The sequence below is a fragment of the Schistocerca piceifrons genome, chromosome 2 (assembly GCF_021461385.2).
Source record: "Schistocerca piceifrons isolate TAMUIC-IGC-003096 chromosome 2, iqSchPice1.1, whole genome shotgun sequence".
Lineage (NCBI taxonomy): Eukaryota > Metazoa > Arthropoda > Insecta > Orthoptera > Acrididae > Schistocerca > Schistocerca piceifrons.
This window is the reverse complement of record NC_060139.1, coordinates 1050970232-1050989342: the sequence shown is the minus strand read 5'-3', so window position 1 is coordinate 1050989342 and position 19111 is coordinate 1050970232. Positions and strand designations below refer to the sequence as shown.

The window sequence follows — 19111 nt, the reverse complement described above, 5'->3', positions numbered from 1 at the left end:
TCCTACGTATGCGCTACGTGTTACATTTATTTACGTTCAGTGTCAGTTGCCAGAGCATTCACCCTTCGTTAATCCTCTGTATGTCGCTTTCAAATCGATACTGTCTTCCGGCGTTGCTGTTTTCTTATAGACAAGCCTAATATCTGCGAACAGTCTTCCGACGCTTTCTTCTAGATCTTTTATATATATTGTAAACAGTAACAGTCCTATCACACATCCCTCGAGTACTCTGGAAATTACCTTTGCATCCGCCAGTTTTGTCCTATTAAGAGTGACCTGTCGAGTTCTGTCTACAAGGAAGTCTTCAATCCAGTCGCAAATCGGGTGCGATATTATATAATCTCGTGTTCTTCTCACTAAACAGCAGTTCTAGGCAGTGCCAAATGCCTTCCTAAAGTCAAGGAACACAGGCATCAATCTGAGCAGCGCTGTCTTCAGGGCCATCACTTTTCAAAGAAGTGACTGAAAGGAAAAAGTAAACGTCATTCTGCCGAATTAGTTCACAATACCAGAAAAGTGCTCCAATGTTTTGAGGAGCGTGATAGTAAACTCACGTCGATATCTTGATCACTAAATTCGCCAGATTTCACGTGAATAGAATACATCTGGTACGCTATCGGTAGTCCGCTTCACACCCCCAAACCACCGGCCCCGTAATTTAGGGGAACCACTTGAACTGTGCACAGACATGCAATGTCATACACCTCCACAAACGTACCAAAGACTTGTGGAATACATGATACGCAGAATCGCTACTCTTTTGCGTTCCAAAGGTAGACCAACACGCTATTAACTCTAGATTACTAAACTCTCATAAAATTTACGATTGCAGTAGGGTATAAAACTGGATATTTTGTACTTAATCTGGTATGTAGCATACAACTAGAGATCTAGTAGTGGTAATTAATTAATGCATAATCTAAAAATTAAGACTGACTTTGAACAAAAATTGGAGTAAACATTCCGATCTTTTAGTAGCAATGTAACATACCCCCCCCTCCCCCCCCCCCCCACTTTTTAGTGTTCTAGGTTCACGCATGTGGTCATAGTGTTGTTCTTAGGATACACAAGGTGCTCATTTTAACTGTAGTCATTGAAATATCTCGAAAACTATACATCTAATAAAAAAATGTTATTTTCCAGTTTGACTGATCGGATGAGGACATCCAGTGATAACATACTCGATTCCCCGCACCACCCCGTGCGTGGTTGGCGTGGGGGAACTTTGAAATCTTCAATAGGAACCCCCATTTGTTATTGCAGATTACGATTTTACGGGAAAATCTACAGGCGTTTGGTCTGAAGCATTTTTTTTTTCGTTTCGCCACCGATGGTGCTGTAATCGGACGAATAGAACTGGGTGCACAATCCTAATTTACGACATGTTACTCAATAGCCCTTGAATATCCAATGGCACGTGGGACCCCATCTCCATGCTGCGATTGTAGGATAGGTCAGTATTTCATAACTTGTAACTGGAAACCCCATTCGCAGCGTTCTGTTCCTCCGACATAACGAACAGGAGACTACTCGACACGCCACTGTGGCCGTGGCTCGAGACGAACGCTCCACTACTTTTCCAATTAGAGTAAGTGTTCAAACGTAGTACCGCCAACTTCAATACACTTAGTGATCCGCTTTCCAAATGACCGTACACAGGACAGAAGCATAGCTGCGTGAATGTCAGCACAGACGTTTCTGATGCGGTCGACCATGTCTCCACGCCCCGTTGGCACTTGATGCTACACCTTATCTTTTGAATATCCCCACAGAAAGAAATCCGGGGACGTGAGATCCGCCGACCCAGTGGAGCAATTAATAGGGCCACCTCCGCCGGTCCACCGATCAGTGTAAGCACGATCTGATACCTCCTGTGATTCAGGTGCGTGATGCGCTCGACAACCGTCATCATATATGTCGTCGAATGCCCAGGGAAACATACTGCAGTGGTACTGGTAGATCCTGTTCCAAAAAGTTCGATGTTTGCGTCCATTCAACGTGCCGCCGATAAAATACGGACCAATGGTTTTGTTCGTCATGATGCTACACCATACGTTAACCGACCAACGACGTTGATGGTCAACTTGCCGTAACCAGTGGGAATTGTCTACACTCCAGTAATGCATGTTATGCCGGTTAATGCTATACCATGGTTTGTGAATTTAGAGTTACAGGAAAATAGTACCTCGGCAAATAAGATGGGGGCCGTTAGCATTTGTTGATGTGCCCATTCAGAAAACAGTATCCAGTTTTGGAAATGGGTGCTGTGAAGTTCTTGATGCAGTGACACGTAGTCGGATGATATTTACGACGATGCAGTACTGAACAATACTACCTACAGACATACCGGAATCGCAGTGTAATTGGCGGGTGTTTATCCACGGGTGGTACACTGCCGCTAGTATAACTATTTCATTGGCTTCTTCTGTAACGTGTTTGCGTTGTTTTCTTTTCCCAGTCTGTCCGCTGTCATCACCCCTAAAGGCATTCACAACCTTGTAGAAGAACGAACGAGGGGGAGATTTCTCTGGAAAAAGCTCGCCATACGAGGCAACAGGAGCCTCAACATTTCTCCTACATTCTCCATAAATTAGGATCATTTCAGTTTTTCCTTCTGTGATTGCAAAATCGTCGTTCACTTGCACATCTGTTCTCCAAATGACACCTAAGTGTGTAGGCAATAGACGCCGCACAAGTATTGTACGAGGGTCGTTCTGAAAGTAATTTAGCAGCGAACTACTCCATGCTCTGTAATGGACCGAAAGTGACACAGTTTGGCCCTTCCCAACGTGAACAAATGTGAGGGTCGTTACGAAAGTAATTTATTCATGACAACTACAGGAGATACATAAATCACAACAGCATAGCGGAATAGCGTTACATTTCTGCTACAGATTGTCTTTTTTCCACATAGTCACCAACATTCGTTACGCACTTTTGCCATCGACGAACCAGAGCCAGAATGCCGCGCTTGTAAAAATCGGAGCCAGCTGAGGTTAACCACTTCCACACTGTGCTTTGACGACAGCGTCTGAGTACTGAAAATGTTCACCACGTAGTCCATTTTTCAGAGGCCCAAAGAGACAGAACCCTGAAGGCACTAAGTCGGGACTGTACAGTGAATGTGGTAAGACAGTCCTGCCGAATTTTGCAATGAGTTGCGTGGAGGCGAAACTGGTGTGGGGCCTGGCGTTATCATGTTTCAAGTGAAAGTTGGTCTTCTTCTGTGGCATTACCCTGGAAATTCGGTCTTTCAGCTTAGTCAGTGTCATCTTGTAGCGTACTGAATTGACAGTTTCTCCAGGCTCCAGGACATCCAAAAGAACCACTTCCTTGCAATCCTAGAAGGCTATACGCATCAATTTGCCTGCAGATAGCTGTGTCTTGAATGACTTCTTTGACGACGAATTCGCATTTGGCATTTCCATGGACTGTCCTTTGGATTCTGACTCGAAATGCCGACACCACGTCTCATCTCCGCTGACGACGCTATTCAGAAAATTGTCATCTTCAGCTTCATATTGGTCCATCAGGTCACGACAAATTTCCAATGGATGAGTTTTTTTGTTCTTCTGTAAGCATCCGCGAGACCCATCTTACACGGACTTTGTGATAACCAAGATGTTCCAACACTGTTTCCAAGGCATTACAGTCAACATTTACCTTTGCACACTATTCTCTGGTTGTTATCCGCCGTTCATCACGGATGAGTTGATCAAGACGCTCTAAAATTGCGAGAGATGACAGCTGTGCCCGGTAATGTTTAGAGCCGCTATATGTTCTACGTCTACACGATACGTGAGCTCCGGTCGCAGCGTACTGCATGTTATGATAGTCGTAGTTTATGACACAGCCGCGGTGGCGCATCGAGTAGTCCCATGTTCGATACGTCGGAGGAATGTAACGTTGCGAAGGGGATTTCCAATTAGAGGCTATGATATACTGACCTGTCCCGCAACATGGTACTGGGGTCCCATGTGCCACTGGATATTCAAGGACCATTGAGTAGCATGTTGTATATAGCGATTTTGTACCAATTTTTATTCCTCGGACTACAGCGCCATCTTTGGTGAAACGAAGAAAATGCTACAGGTAAAACGTATGTTGATTATATCGTAAAATCGTAACTGCAATAAAAACGGGGGTTTCTACTGAAGATTTCAAACTATCCCCGGCATTTCAAAGTATCCCCGGCCACCCACTCACGGAGTGGGGGGGGGGGGGGAGGTTGATTGCGGTATCACTGAATGTTCCCTTCTGAGACAAACAAATTGGAATTATAACTTTTTTAGATCCGATGTGTAGTTTTCGAGATATTTTAATGTCTTCAGTTAAAATGAACATCCTGTATGCAGAGTGATTCCGTGACGATGTTAAAAACTTTCAGGGGTGATGGACAACGGTAAACGTATGAATTGGAGGTAAGAGACTCTGGTCTGGAAACTAATGAATAGAAAGTTCAAAGCGAAAATCCTTCTGATACCGTTGACAGTGAAATACATGTGCCGTTGCTGTTGTTGGTAATGCTTTAGAGTACGCAACTTCCATGGATGGTAGTATGGAGCAAGATAAGAAAGAAATATATAGTAGACATCGTCTCTAAAATGTGTATCTTTATAGTTATGAGCACTTTTTCATCTTCGATAATGTGAAACACATTCTCTTTTACTGCAACCTCTTTGGTTCCCATATTTTTGGAAGAGGCAGTATAGACCAAAACAAGAAACACTGTCCATTAAATATGGGCTCTAAAATGCATACTTAAAGAACTATTGGCACTTCTTCAGGAGAAGAGATTTGTCTCACGGTAGCGAAATCGAACAAATGCTTGTAGCTCATAATGGGGCAGCCCTCTATGATCCTACGAAAAATAGGTGAGTTTCGTGATGATAGAGTTTTAGTCCTTACAAGTTTGTCTTTCAGGAATCATTTTTGCGTCCACATCTGGCGCTGCCTGTAACCGCGCCACCAAGTGGAAAGACTCCTTGCAGTCAGAAAATTGGATGTCGGCGGGATTTTACGAAGCCCTGCTATTGAACCCGTAAAAAAATAATTTTTTAAAAAAATTCATTTTCAATATATTTCTATCAGCGTACATAGGATAACTGAAAAATATTTAAGTTCTAACAGAATGGTGATGTGTTGAAACAAATGTCATTTTCTTCGGCCACAAAATCGGGACGAATGGGTACACTTTTAAAGACATCGCAAAACGGCTACATACGCTCATAGAGAATTTACTTTGGAATGCTGGCGTAAAATTCCTATAAAAATCGTTTGTATCGTTCTCACGTTACAGCGCCCATCAAAATGAAACATACAGCATCGAGGCAAACGCGTTTAATGTTTTGGGTTTCATTTTTTGTAGGTGAGAAAACATACCTCTAGTCAGCAATCCCTGGACCATACAACAATCCTTCCAGATACAAAAGATGGTTCTCCAACATCTTTTCGTGGCAATAGTGAACCTGTGGGACTCTTTGGCAGCTTTTATCGTCCGCTACCCTGCTCGCTCGATACGCAGAATGTTTGTTTTTGTGCAGAAGTTCTAAGAGGATGGTCCGATCTGAAGTTCGAGCACGTTCATAATTTCTGTAACACTTGCTGGATCGTCTTTGAAATTACAGGTCGACTATTTTTTTCCAGCTGCGAATGATTGTTGGAGACATTTTTTCACAAATCGCCTTGTAATTTGTTAACTCAGTTTGTGGCGAACTTGGGATTAACACACAATAAAAATGTTATCCCAGAGAACATTTTAAGCATTAGGAAAAATACTGATTTTTAAAAAATTTTCTATGAGGACCACCCCTTAAAGTATGCATCATATAGCCCATATTTATTAGACTTTTTTGTGTGGTTTACAATCTTAGCAACAACAATACCGGTACATGTATTCTATTGTCAGAGGTATCAGAACGATTTTAGTTTATATCTTTCGACTCAGTCGTTTCCTGAGTAGCCGGCCGGTGTGGCCGTGCGGTTCTAAGCGCTTCAGTTTAGAACCGCGTGACCGCTACGGCGTAGGTTCGAATCCTGCCTCGGGCATGGATGTGTGTGATGTCCTTAGGTTAGTTAGGTTTAAGTAGTTCTCAGTTCTAGGGGACTGATGACCTCAGTAGTTAAGTCCCATAGTGCTCAGCGCCATTTGAACCATTTTTTCGTTTCCTGAGTAGGATCCATTATCTCAAATTGATACATTCACCCATCCTGACGAGCACATTCAGGTATTGGCCGAAGAAAGGTTTTGTGTGTAATAAAATGGAACTACTACAGCCGTCCTTTCGATATTGTATATTATATGGCTTCCATCATCGGTATTTCAGTGCACCGTCTTCAGGCCTTAACTGACGTTGAGCGGGCTAACTCCAGTATTATACACGATTCCATCAATGACCAACATCTGTGAACTGGTTTCCGTAGACCGTAACAGCGATCATAAATTTAGACAACACTGTTTTTCGGTCACAAAACTAAATTATTTTTAAAAGAACATTTCTGTTATCGTTGCTTCGTAAGACTGTTATACTGATTACGTAAGTTACTTCTGATTAATTTTTTTCCAAATACTAACATTAAACTTGACACACTGTGGTGAAACTTACACCCTGCCCAGTGAGTGTGTGAACATCATCCTCACGTAGTCCATCCACAACACACACGTACTTTGCTTTGTACCATGCATCTTTGACAGTAAAAGTTGGAGATATGTATCATATTTTCTTAAATATCTCATGAATATTTTTCTTCCGAGTTGTAAGCAGTTCCCTCAATAGCCCAGAAATTGCAAAATTATGCACTTCGCAACAGTAAACGCACTAATTCACAGCACAACACAACAGTAATCATGTAATGGCTACTACACTGTTGTGAAGCATACATAACATTATCGTTATTATCTTCTTTCCTTTCTCAGACGTTAGGTCTGTTATTGTTATTATTATTATTATTATTTAATGGTCCAAATGGCTCTGAGCACTATGGGACTCAACTGCTGAGGTCATTAGTCCCCTAGAACTTAGAACTAGTTAAACCTAACTAACCTAAGGACATCACAAACATCCATGCCCGAGGCAGGATTCGAACCTGCGACCGTAGCGGTCTTGCGGTTCCAGACTGTAGCGCCTTTAACCGCACGGCCACTTCGGCCGGCCTATTATTATTATTATTATTGTTATTAGTGGCACTGGTCAGACGGAAAGCAGAGCAGCTTGAAGTCTTTCAGCTACTGCCAATTCAGAAATAAACAGACCAGCAACCAAGCGATTCATAGACAGTAAGAATAATGCACGCGTTTCATCTTACTTGATTTTGAGCGGGAGTATAGGGTGTCGGTGACGCAAGTTTCTCTAGGGAGAGTAGTGGTGTAGATGAAGCATGTTTAGTAGCAAGTGTCTACGCTCAGTGTCGACAGTCAACTTTCTTTCCTGATAAGGAGTTGTAGGATCACTCACGATGCACTGCAAATTAATTCACCGCTTAATAAAAAAAGGTTGTTAAAAATACATTCAAACACTAGTTGCTGGTTCAATAAAAGCCCTACAAAAACCTAGTATCTTTTCTCTCTCATCACCTTAAAAATAAAAGTGTTCAAATAAAACTCTTTTCCTTTGTAAAGCTTAATTAGTTTCTAATTTTAATGATTTGGGGTAGGCGATAGTAACTACTATCTCATTGCACTCAGGAGTATCGGTCACAGTAAGACTGGGAACCTCTGATCTATGGTAACTTACGAATGTGCCAACATTCTCTATGCCTGGGCAAAGGATCGTAAAATCTATATAGTTAAAGAAGAAAATACTAGCTACAAATTGTGCGCGACTGGCAGACATTCAGTTTCTGAAAGAGAAGTGACAGCATGACTTCGGAAAGGGCAACCATCGCACAGACGAATGCTTGATCCAAAGTCTGCGAGGACACATGACACATCGGTGCGGCCGCGCGGGGTAGCCGCGCGGTCTTAGGCGCACTGTCACGGTCCGTGCGGCTACCTCCGTCGGAGGTTCGAGTCCTCCCTTGAGCATGGGTGTGTGTGTTGTCCTTAGTGTAAGTTAGTTTAAGTTAGATTAAGTAGCGTGTAAGCCTAGGGACCGATGACCTCAGCAGTTTGGTCCCATAAGATCTTACCACAAATTTCCCAATTTTACACGTCAGTGCTGGACTGTGTAATTATAAGTAACGTAAAAAAATTGTGGTACTCCGTGCAGATCCTGCTAAACCTAGTAGTACACTTAATCGTGAAAGTCTGCAAATACCGTCCTTTTCCTTACCCTGGGAAGCTATATTTTCAAAATTGTGTTGTTGGCCAACTCTCAGAGCGACCGCACTGAGGACAATGCTTGTCCGACGCTCCACTTTCCCCGCTATGGGACCGCTCACATCCAGCTAATGATGATCCCCGGGTCGTATATGCTCGGCTTTCTAGGCGCGCTTTTTCCCAGCTGTGCTTGTTCTGCACACACCCGTTCGCTGGTCACCTGTTTACTTCAGTCCGCCGTAACTAGGCCTTCTGCGGCCTGCTGCAGCTTGTTGTTTACACAAGTGGTTGCCTTCAACAGAAGCGTCGAAATTGACATCATGCTCCTTTTCTGTTTTTGGGAGCACGGAAACGTAACGCGTGTTTCCGTCCTAATTAACCATCTACACGAGATAGATTGTTCAGCCTCGTAAGTTTCGATGAAATAATATAAAACTATGCTAAACGGCTCTATTAATAATAACTGTGACTCTTGTAAGGTTTTCGTTCAAGCTTTCAAACGGTAAATTGTATGCTGTAAACTATCTTAAGTTACCGGAATCTTTTTGCTCACTCCAAACCAATCTCCCCTAGAAACAAAGCATAATCCGATAATCCGAAACAATTTCGCGGTCTTTGTATGATCCACCTTTACACTACGGAAACAAAACTACAGTCAAAAGACTCGGTTTACAAAGATGAAAGTTCATCAAAAGATTTAACACAGTTCTGTCGACAGGAGAATTGACAACCGATTTTTAAAATTTACTAGGTGCTATTTTATCGAAAAGTGACATGGAGAAACTATATCTGTGTGAATATACAGGTTATTTCATACAACCAACCACTCGTAATTGCTATCAGAACAATAAATTCCGTGACAGCGCCAACGTAAATTGTATAATAATTTCAGAGATCTTGATCATACTGAGTTTATAACGTTTAATTAGATTATTCGTTGCTATAGTTATGGCTTCCTTTATAGTGATACTGATATAGAGGATCACAGTATCGAGTGATGCAAAAGTGTCAGTCGATGTAATGTCAACGTCCTTAGTTTTAACAACGTGCTCATGTAGGTTCCTCATGGAAAACGTCTTTTCAAAAGTGTAATGAATGCTGAGAAAAACTAGAGTTTGTTATTCTATCTATATGAAGGGCTGTGCCTAGATTTTAATATGGTCCAGATGCGACGATTTTCGTATAAATTGTAAGTTATAGACAGAGCTGTGGGATTCATAGGCGTGTAGTAACGTGTTTCCCATTTAGTTAGAAGGGAACTTGCAGTCTTCAATGCTTTTTTGATTTTGACCAGAAACTTGGGTGTTGGATCAAAATCTAGTTCTGTTGTGTTGAAAAATACGTAGGGCTTAACACTGGCTGTTTGTAGATTTTATTTTATTGTGTCACTAACCTGTATATCTGCGGGGTATTATGATTGTCAAGAAAGGGTTAACAGAGCCATCATCATCTTCTTAATGGTTGCCCTGTGGTCACAACGTTGTATAATTATTTGTTTAACGATTTGGAAACGATTTATTTTTAAATGAGGCTAGATGCCCCTCCTGCAGCCGCAGTCATCAGTTAGTCGAGTGTGTGCGCCATCTGTCTACAAATCCTGTAAGCTGTACTCTGTGTGTTATCGTCCTATAATTGCTTGGGTTTCTTGTCTTCTTGGACGAGGATTGGAGACTAGGTTGGCGTGGAGAATTGCCAAAAAAATCACTGTCTGTCGAGTCAGTGAATCATCCGCCCCACGTTCATTTTCTCGTTCGACAGGGTACTGCGCATTAAGCTATACGTGCAGGTCTAGGTATTCTCCTTTTGCTAGATAAACATTCAGTATTGTGGTCGTGTGATCCTCCATGCTGATGTACATTGTGGTAGTGAAGTGATATGTATAGGCAAATCGATTGTGTGGAAGCAGCGCAGTAAGATTGGTCAACGTGTAGACGTGACGCAATGGCAAAGTCGAGCTATCTTGAAAATTCCTGGCAGATTAAAACTGTTTGCCATACAGAGACTCAAACTCGGGATTTTCGTCTTTCGCTGGCAAGTGCTCTGTAGCTACATTAAATAAAATAATGGGAAATAGGAACTTTGAGTGCGCTGTCTGCACCGCGATTAGAACTGAGAACCGACTTTTTTTTCTTTTTAGGCCTTCAGACATCCCATATCCCATTCATTATAGTCCATGCCAATCGTTCTTCTGAACTGCCTTCTTCGGCCAGCTTCGAATGCTACTGTATACTAAAAAGTGTGAAAGTTTTTCTTTGGGATTAAAACCTTCCTTTATATTATACAAGCTCTTCTTCTCTGTTGACTGGCCTACCCAAGCGCGACTTAATGACCCCTCTTCACAGCTTTACTTCCGTCAGTACCTCATCTCCCGTCTTGCAAACTTCGTAAGAAGTTCTCCTTAGAAACTTGCAAGACTAACACTTCTTTAACATAGGATATTGTGGAGACATGGCTTAGCCACAGCCTGGAGCACGTCTCCAGAATGAAATTTTCACTCTGCAACGGAGTGTTTTACCGGACCGAGACTCGAACTTAGGACCTTTGTGTTTCGCGGGAAGGTATGAGATGCACTGCCGGAAATAAAGCCGTGAGGACAAATCGTTAGCGATCAAGTAGCGGAGTCGATAGAGCGCTTTCCCGTGAAAGGTAAAGGTCCCGATTTCGAGTCTTGGTCCGGCACATAGTATTAATGTGCCAGGGAATTTCATTTCAGCGCATACTCCTCTGCAGAGTGAAAATTTCATTCAAGAACTTCCTTGTTTGACGTTCGCATGACTACATCGTAAATGAAGTTACCCGACTTCTTGGTATATCAACGCGGAACTGTCCTACGTGTCAACAACGAATAATGTACAAGAGTTAGCCGGCCGAAGTGGCCGAGCGGTTCTAGGCGCTTCAGTCTGGAACCGCGCGACCGCTACGGTCGCAGGTTCCAATGCTGCCTCGGGCATGGCTGTGTGTGATGTCCATAGGTTAGTTAGGTTTAACAAGTTCTAAGTTCTACGGGACTGATGACCTCAGATGTTAAGTCCCATAGTGCTCAGAGCCATTTGAACCATTTGTACAAGAGTTGTGTACCACGCGCATCCATATAACGCGGCGTAAGAACAGTGGTCGTAAAAAGATCCTAACAGAGACAGAGCGGAAACAAGTGTGACGCCTTGTCAGTATTGCTGATGTCAATGTATGCAGGTCCATCTCAACCAGTTTCAAGAGAAAATTACGAAGTAAACTACATACAATGCTCACAGTAGCACGTAAGGACGCACACCTTCGCCGAAGTTTTCTTTTTTCAAACGGTGCAAGGCGCGACTTTACAAGCGGCCCAAACAGGTGTTTGACATGAAACATATGGAAAATTTAGTTCAGGTCACAGGTTCTTCTGTTAGCTATGTTGTGAGAGGTTGGACACACTCAATTACGTTTCTGTGAACGTGAACCAGGACGTTCATGTTTAAAGTCCCGGTGGCTAAGTGTTGCCATTTCTTAAACATCTTCAAGATGAGTATGTTGTAGACACTCCTGGGTTCCAAGATGACAACAGCCACGTCCCTGGTTTGACAACACTTAGGTACCTTATCGCACCATAACTGGCCCACGAAATCACCCGATCTTAAACCCACACAAAGCTTCTGGGACTACAAGGTATGTGAGAAATGTAATGAGACTGATTATTTTATCTAGCAATGTTTTTATTTTTTTTCAAACAACAGTACTGCACCCTTCAGAGTAGTTCCCTTCGGCAGCTACAAACTGGCAGAGCTGTTGCTCCTACTTTTGGTAGCAGCGCTGAAAGGCTTCAACTGGAGGAGGCTTTAACATGACAGTCAGATTCTTTTGAATGTTCTCCACTGTCCCAAAATGACGTCCTTTTTCAATTTCAGAAAAAGAAAAAAGTCACAAGGACTCATATCAGGTGAATAGGAGGGAGGGGGGGGGGGGGATGGAACAACAGGAATGCGTTTTGAGGTAAAAAATTCCGCAGTGGAAGTAGCCGTGTGACATGGGGGGGGGGGGGGTTGTCATGATGTTGCATCCACCTGTCTGCAATGCCCGGTCTCACTCAATTAACCCTCTTCCTAAATCTTTCAAGGACATCTTTGTGAAACAGTTAGTTGATAATTTGTCCTGGAGGAACAAAGTCTGTATTCACGATCCCCCTAGTGTCAAAAAAGCAAACCAGTACTGTTTTGATCTTTGATTTGCTCATTCGAGCTTTTTTTTCGGTGGAGGAGATGTCCAAGTGTGCCAGTCCTCACTTTGCCGCTTTGTCTCCAGATCGTACTCAAAAATCCATGATTCATCACCTGTGAACACACGACTGAACAAATTCGTGGTCCTTGGCAGTCCTCTCAAGAAGATCAGCGCACACGTTTCTTCGGTTGTCTTTCTGCTCAGTTGTGAGGTTTCTCGGCACCATTTTAGCAAAGCTCTTCGAATGTGCGGAAATTCGATCAAAATTGAATGTACAGTGGAAGTGTTCGAGTTCAACAGGTCACCCATCGTCCTTACTGTTAAACGTCGGTCTGGTTTCACAAGAGCACGCACACGTTCGACGTTTTCACATAGTTCAAATGGCTGTCGGCACTATGGGACTTAACATCTGCTTAAACCTAACTAAGCTAGGGAAATCACAAACATCCATTCCCGAGGCAGGATTCGAACCTGCGACCGTAGCGGTCGCGCGGTTCTAGACTGAAGCGTCTAGAACAGCTCGGCCACACCAGCTGACTCGACGTTTTCGTTGCTTTCTGAAGCTGAAGGTCTCCCTGAGCGATTTCATCTTCAACGTGTTCTCGGCCTTTCAAAAATGATTTGTGGTAGCGAAAAACTTGTGCTCTTGATAGGGAATGTTCCCCATTGGTCTATTTCAACTTTTCATGGGTCACAAAACGTGTATGGCATAACGTTGCTCTAAATTCCGCTATTCCATTTTCTTAACACAACTGCACTGATGGCTCTGTCAAAAATCATGTGATGGCTGTACGTAGAGAACTCGGACTGAGGATCTGTAAGGAATGAAGATAACGACCTACACAAGTAGAACAATTGAGAGTTGCCAGATCACTCGTACTGTCGTCAGCCTCATTTGGAACGTAGCAAGCAACATCAATTTGGTAGCCGTAGTATATCAAATCGTCAATGAGTGGCTTCAGCTAGATTAGACGTACCTGAAGGCACATGTGGACGCTCTTCATTGCTGAATTGAAGCCATTTTCAAGCTTAATGTCTCCAGTGACTGGCCGATCGTTTTTTGCCGGTGTGCCTGTATCTCACGTATCGCGACAGTAAGATAGCGCTCTTGTCTGTTACTCGGAAATGATATTAGGAGAGAGTTTACTGGAGCATAAAGGTATTACTACAAATGAGTAAGAGGTTCATTCCTGCTGCATCTGATATCGTAAGACATAAGAACTGAAACTGCCAGGCGGAAGTTGGCCACGAGCATAGCCCTCATCTAGATCAGTATGGAAAGCAGCCAAGAGCACACGCTGGCACCGCGGTGAGCTTCCGGTTTCGAGTCGTGCATTTCAAGCACACTGAGCGCACCTCGGCACTGCAGCAATAACTGAATATTTCACACTGGTTGCTAGCCCAGATACTTTCACTTAACGTGTACTTTCACTTAACGTGCAACTGCTAATTTTGTATTATACTGTGCATTAAGTTAGTCATCTTTCAAAATGCGCAATGGTCTGTAGGTGAGGGAATGAACCACTGTCTTACTTAAGAAGAAAATAGCTTAGTGCGACACGTTTACTGAAGGGAGTCCGCTCTGTGCAATATCATGCACTCCAACACAGATCTGAAGCTATCTGTCATCCACGTCCAGATACTGCCTCCACTTACAACGAAAGACTTTTATCTGAAGAAGCTTCTCTGGCGTAGATTAATCGTAGGTGTATGGAATCATTTTTAAATGTTTGCATTGAGAATGGGTTAGTATCCACAAATAGGAACAAAAAACTCAACTTCATTCACTGTTCGAAGAATAAAGATGCTTTTGTTTGCTCGGATTGCTGCAACCAATGTCCCAGTGGAAACTAACTTACGGAACTTAAGCTTCCGAGGAGTGCTTAAGACGAAAGATCTTTGGACAGTAGAAAGAACCTCTGAGTCACAAATTCTCACTTTCGAGCTATGCTAGAATTATTCAAACGGTTTCAGAGTACACGTATTAATTGTCTAGTAGCATATGGAATAATATATCTGATGATTAGGCTCACATGTAGAAAGATGAATATTGCCATACACTTGTTAAAAGCCGGCCGGAGTGGCCGAGCGGTTCTAGGCGCTACAGTCTGGAACCGCGCGACCGCTACGGTTGCAGGTTCGAATCGTGCCTAGGACATGGACGTGTGTGCTGTCCATAGGTTCGTTAGGTTCAAGTAGCTCTAAGTTCTAGGGGACTGATGACCTTAGAAGTTAAGTACCATAGTGCTCAGACCCATTTTTGAACTTGTTAAAAGTTCAATGCATCGTAAACAACCATTTATAATGCAGTAATGGAACACATCTGACTGTCAGCCACAAGCCTCTGAAGGAATTAAAATTAATAAGCAGAGAAGCGTGGAAGACAGAAAATTCATATTAGGCAACAATAAATTCAGATCTGGCAACCTGAAAGGAGAAGTGTCAATGTTAAAGAAGATCAAACGATGCGTGTCTCACGTTCAAACACGGATACTTGAAGTATCTCCTCACAAAGGATGGATGGCTCTCATCCTGTTATGCGACTGGAGTGATCAAGACGATGCCAGCCACAACTTATTTGGATTTGTGAACCCAAGCGAACTAGGACAGTAGCTACTTTTGCCTAAATTCTGTTATAGTGCTGCTACGATTCAAAAGCGCTGACGTCACAAAGAGAAGATGAAGATACCGAACGAGTACTTGAGTATGTTAAGGGGAGAAAATCTAATCATGGGTGACTGGAACGCTGTAGTTGTGGAAGGAGGAGAAGAACAGTTACCGGAGAGTGAGGAATGAGAGACGAAAAATTCTGTGTTCTACAATAGATTTCAGGTAATGATAGCGACTACACTGTTGAAAAATCGCAAGATGAGGAGATATACTTGGTGAATACATAGATAAATAGAAAGGCACCAGATGGATTACAGCATGGTGAGATACAGATCCCGAAATCAGTTAGTGGCCCGTAAGGTGTACCCAGGGGCAGAAATAGACTCGGACCTCTATTTAGTAACGATGAAGAGTAGACTTAAAGTTCAAAAGAAACGTCTAGAGGAATCCATGTGGAAAGTCAGCGCAGCGGCTCTCCAGGAGCCGAGCGGAAGTGCCTGTTTTATACACAGTATTTAGTTTCGTTTACGGTTTTCACGTTCTTCTGCAAATAAGTGAATCGTGTCAGTATTTTTTGCTGGGTACACCGGTGTTAACTAGCTTAATGTAAGTTTTTTGTGTAAATTTAAATGCATTAGTTTTGTGTAAGCCGACTTTGGGGAAGAGAAAAAAAAGGAAAGGTAGCGTAGCATAACTTAGATTGCGCCCTTCGTCGTGTTCCCATTTGTCGCCACATGAGGGCATGTAAAACACCCTGGGGCACTGCCGAACGTTATCAAAAATTTTAATGTCCCAGGTGCTATGATGTGGCCTAGGCATAATGTTGCAAGGGCGTACTGACCCCAAAAGCTTTGAACGTGGTACACTCACCGCTCAGCGTTATTGTGATGAAGTACTTCTTTAGCATGTGCGTCTTTTCGGGGGTGCATTCGGCCATCCTTCATTTGTATGGACAACAGCCGCTGCGAGGCGGCCGCGCCGACGCAGCGGAAGAGACGACGGGCGCAGACAAGCCAGGCTCAGATGAGGGACAGCGCAGGGGCAGCTGCCCCCGCCAAGAGCGGGGACGGCCGCCCGGAGGCGGACGTTGCGGATGCAGCCCGCGCCCCTGAGAACAGCAGCGGCGTCAACATCAGCACCGCCGTGGAGGAGGCCGCAGCAGCCCTCAAAGCCGTCATGGCGGCAGATAAGGAAGAGGCCTTGAGGCAGCTGCGTGCAGTCCTTGCCCAAGGCCTCCGAGCAGCAGAGGGGTTCGAACCCCCACGAACGTTCCTGCAAACTCGCTACAGATACCCCTTGTCTAGGCTCTTGAGCAAGAATGGTCTACAATTCCTCCACGGACATTCTGATATCTCATTGAAAGTGTCCCCAACAACGTTCAAGCCGTCATAAAGCTGAGCAGCGCCGCAGGGGGTGGGTGCCAAGAAGACAACCGTCTCCCCAACGGCATCGGCGGCGACGCCGACCGCCTTGGGGGCAGCCCCCGCAACTCAGACAGATTTGTTAACAAACGACTCATTAAATATTTTAAAAAATGGCTACTGCTCCTATATGAACAAAATGTTGACACTGAAAAAAGAAACAAAAAATCGAAATTACTATGTTGTCAAACGTCCAACACTTATTCGACATCGTACAGCAAATATAGAGTGATTAAAACATCAGCTTGTACACTCTACAAGATCAACGTGTGGACATGCTCTATTTTAGGTGTATCCGCCCCGTAGTAGATCAATATCAAAAGCCATAATGATCAAATCAGAAATCTTCTCTGGGACGATAAAATGCCACGAAAAGCAAAAGCGACCATGTACCACACCTATTTCGTACCAGTCCTTGCATATCGCTTGGCAATATGTATCCTACTACACAAAGATCTCCGCAGAATTCACGCAACAGAAATGAGATTATTTAGAACTATATATTAACAACTAGAAAGGACAAAATCAGGAATGAGACGAATAGAAAAGTAGCTGGAATTTAGGTTCCAGTTACCAGTGTCATAAAGAAACGCAGGCTACAGTGGTATGGGCACATAATAATAAGAATAAAGGGCGAAAGACCTTGCAGAAAGTATTTCAATCAGAAGCTCGTAGGAAGAAGACTACGGGGAAGGCCAGGAAAACGCTGGATAGGTACTGTAAGGTCAGATGTGGAAAAGAATGGACATAGTGGGAACTTGTCCTGGAACAGAAAGTGTATGAAAACAGAAGGAGATAGCGAGCGCTTGCACACCACACCTGAGGAACTGGGTCTGGAAAACGATGATCGTGTTGATGATGACGATGATGGAAATGATCGCATTAACCAGATTCTTGCCACTACCTGTTGCAGTCTCCAGTTTCCAGTCTTTCATAGACGCTCCACATTTGCGTTTGGGTGACGAGTAAGGGAAGAAAGAACGAGAACACGGTGGATGGTGTGATTCCTTGCCAGCTCGCACCACGAGCCAGCGACTAGAAACGATCGTCCTAGCCAGACGTATCGGAGCACCCGTAACCGAACACGATGGGTGCCAACGGGGTCGCTGACCTAGAGTCGCATCGCGCGGCCGTGTTGCCTTCTGTAACAGATATACCCGCTCAGACAAGAAGCAGGCACCGTTAATTGGAGGGCTCAGCAGAGCAGATAATGGGTCGCGAGCGCACGTGCGCCCGGTGTCGCGTTGCACGCGGCCGCGTCACGGCGGTGCCAGTGCTCTCAACTGCCACGTGTGTTGCGTCGGACCGAAAACTACCATATCCGCGCCACGCCTAGGTTCTTTGTGAGAAGTGCTTCCCGTTTTAAAAGTTATTGTTAACGGACAAAGATTATGATCTTTTGATGACACACTGGCAACCTGTCTAAGATTCCACCTGGTTGTGGTGGTCTTCGTCCAAAGACTAATTTGTTACCGTTCTCGGCGCTAGTCTGTCCTGTACAAGCCTCTTCAGCTCTTTCCACTGAGGCAAGGAGGGTCATGGAATACCTCGTAATGTAGTGTCGGACCTCCTTTTGCCCGGCGTAGTGTACCAGCTCGACGTGGCATGGGCTCAACAAGTCGTTGCAAGCTCCCTGCGGAAAAAGTGAGCAATGCTGCCTCTATAGCGGTCCATTATTGCGAAAGGTGTTGCCAGTGCAGAATTTTGTGCACGAACTGCCCTCTCGATTAAGTCCCATAAATGTTCAATGGGATTTATGTCGGGCCATCTGGGTGGACAAATCATTCTCTCGAATCATCCCGAATGTTCTTCAAACCAATCACGAACAACTATTACATGGTGGCATGGGGCAATATCATCCATAAAAATGCCTTCGTTTTTTGGGAACATGAACTCCATGAATGACTGCAAATGATCTCCAAGTAGCCGAATATTACCACTTCTTATATGGATATGGTGTCTGTTGTTTCGGACATGTCCGAAAGACCAGACACCATTTATGACATGCAGCCGCCTAGAATGAAATTAGAATTATATTAATACCGTCACTGCCGACGGGCGTTGATATATATCAACGGGAATAGGTGAAAATGTGTGCCCCGACCGGGACTCGAACCCGGGATCTCCTGCTTACATGGCAGACGCTCTATCCATCTGAGCCACCGAGGGCACACAGGATAGCGCGACTGCAGAGACTATCTCGCGCACGCCTCCCGCCCACCTTGTATCTCCACACACTACGTTCGTAGTGTCCCACCCCAATACACTCATTACTCGTGGAAGACATTCTTACCAAGTTCCGTAAGAGTTCGCGGAATATGTGTGCATCCGCGCAGAAGAAGAAGGTCATGGCCGGTATTGCCAGAACTGTATACTTATATGGATATGGTGTATCAACAACAGCTTCATTCTGTTTGTGTTCAGCACTTCAGTACACATGCAACGTAGAGACATACAACACTTGTGGTAGAGTCAGGATAGTGGCTTTACTTTCAGCATGTCATACATAGCAAGATGTTGCCGATCGGTCGCATGTCACTCAAAGTGGCGTGTCTGAGATGTAGTGAAAGTACAGAGAGTTGGGAAATGTGAACGATAGAAATCGCAGTGGTCGTTCTCGTATGTCAAC

General features: G+C 44.0%; 1 non-coding gene across 1 annotated transcript; it reads right to left on the bottom strand.

The window, feature by feature from the left end:
* Nucleotides 1-18577: 18577 nt before the first annotated feature.
* Nucleotides 18578-18652, bottom strand: Trnat-ugu. Its single transcript has one exon. It is a non-coding gene; the product is annotated as a tRNA-Thr (tRNA).
* Between the last annotated feature and the right edge of the window lie 459 nt (nt 18653-19111).